This window comes from Physeter macrocephalus, chromosome 7 (assembly GCF_002837175.3).
Source record: "Physeter macrocephalus isolate SW-GA chromosome 7, ASM283717v5, whole genome shotgun sequence".
In the NCBI taxonomy this organism is placed as follows: domain Eukaryota; kingdom Metazoa; phylum Chordata; class Mammalia; order Artiodactyla; family Physeteridae; genus Physeter; species Physeter macrocephalus.
In genome coordinates, this window is record NC_041220.1 from 142,212,301 (window position 1) to 142,214,410 (window position 2,110).

The following is a 2,110-nucleotide window of genomic DNA, read 5'->3' on the forward strand; positions in this document are numbered from 1 at the left end:
TGGGCCCGTGAGCCACGGCCGCTGAGCCTGCGCGTCCGGAGCCTGTGCTCCGCAACGGGAGAGGCCACAACAGTGAGAGGCCCGCGTACCGCGAAAAAAAAAAAAGAATCCGCCTGCCAATGCAGGGGACACGGGTTTGAGCCCTGGTCTGGGAAGATCCCACATGCCGCGGAGCAACTACGCCCGTGCGCCACAACTACTGAGCCTGCGTGTTGCAACTACTGAAGCCCGCGTGCCTAGAGCCCGTGCTCCGCAACAAGAGAAGTCACTGCACTGAGAAGCCCGTGCACCGCAATGAAGCGTAGCCCCTGCTCACTGCAACTAGAGAAGGCCTGCGCAGCAACGAAGACCCAAAGCAGCCAAAAATAAATAAATAAAAATGATAATTTTTAAAAAATGATGCCTAAACCTAGTAGAGATAGTGCAAAAAAGAAAACCAAAGACCAATCTTACTTATATCAATGCAAAACTCCTAAATAAAATATTAGCAAACAGAAACCAACACAACACCTTAATAGCACACATGACCAAATGAAACTCATTCCAGGAATGCAAGGATGACTCCACATTACAAGAGCTACTAATATACATTCACCATATTAATAGATCTAACAGGAAGGTCATATGATTCTCATCATCCGCAGATGATGAAAAAGCCTTCAAGAAAATTCAATACCCATTCCTGATTTTTTTAAGTCAACACAACGGGAACTGATATGCACTTCTTTAGTTCGATGAAATACATGCACTAACTGTTATAGGCGGAGCGCTTGCATCCCCTCTGCCATTCTGTTGAATTCCAACCCCCAGTGTGACGGCGTCAGGAGGGGGGCCTCTGCGAGGTGACCAGGTCATGAGGGTGCAGCCCCCATGACCAGGATCAGTGTCCTTAGAAAAGAGGCCCAAGAAAGCGCTCTCACCTCTTCTACCACGTGAGGACACAACGAAAAGACAGTCGTCTGCAACCTAGAGGAGGGCCTTCAACAGAACTTGGACCACGCTGGCACCCTGACCTTGGACATCCAGCCTCCAGAACCCTGAGAAATGCACTTCTGTTGTCTATAAGCCACCCTGTCTGTGGCATTTTGTTACAGCAGCTCCAACAGACGAAGACATTAACATAAAACAAAAACTGCATCTTACTTAATGAGGAAACACTGCGGGCATTCCCAGTAAGGTCGCAAACAAGTCAGGGAAGCCCATTTCCCCCACCACTTCTAACACTGCACTGGAAGTATTAGCCAATGCAATTAGAAGCTTCAGAATAGAAAAGAATAAAATTATCTCTATGTGCAGCTGATGTGAAAGTATACCTAGAAAACCCAAGAGGATCAATGATAAAACTACTACCAAAAAAATGTTAAAAAAGTAGGATATATAAAAACTATTGCTTTTGCATGGGATGTTTATACCAAACAATAAACAGAAGGTATAAATGGAAGAGAAAATTCCATTTAAAAAAGCAATTAGGGCTTCCCTGGTGGCGCAGTGGTTGAGAGTCTGCCTGCCGATGCAGGGGACACGGGTTCGTGCCCCGGTCCGGGAGGATCCCACGTGCCGCGGAGCGGCTGGGCCCGTGGGCCGTGGCCGCTGGGCCTGCGCGTCCGGAGCCTGTGCTCTGCAGCGGGGGAGGCCACAACAGTGAGAGGCCCGCATACAGAAAAAAAAATAATAATAAAATAAATAAATTAATTAAAAAGCAATTTAAAAAGTGAAATACTGAAAATAATTTAGCAAGAAACATATAAAACTTACAGAAGAGAAATTTTAAAACACTTCTGAAAGACAAAGAAGGAAACCTGAACAAACGGAAAGTACCCCTTTGCCTTTGAACAGAACAACTTAACATCCAAAAGATGGCAACTCTTTCCGAGGTAACAGCTAAATCTAATGCAAGTCCAATAAATATATAACAAATTTTGTTTTGTTTTGTTTTGTGTCTCGAACTAGACGAATTGACTCTAAAAGGTTCATAGGGAAAAATAAGGGATGCCTAAGAACAATGAAGAGGATCCAGCCATATCCTCTATTAAAACATAATATAAAGGTTCTATCATTTAAATGGTGTTATATTAATACATAAATTCCCAGTAAGATCAATAGCATAGAA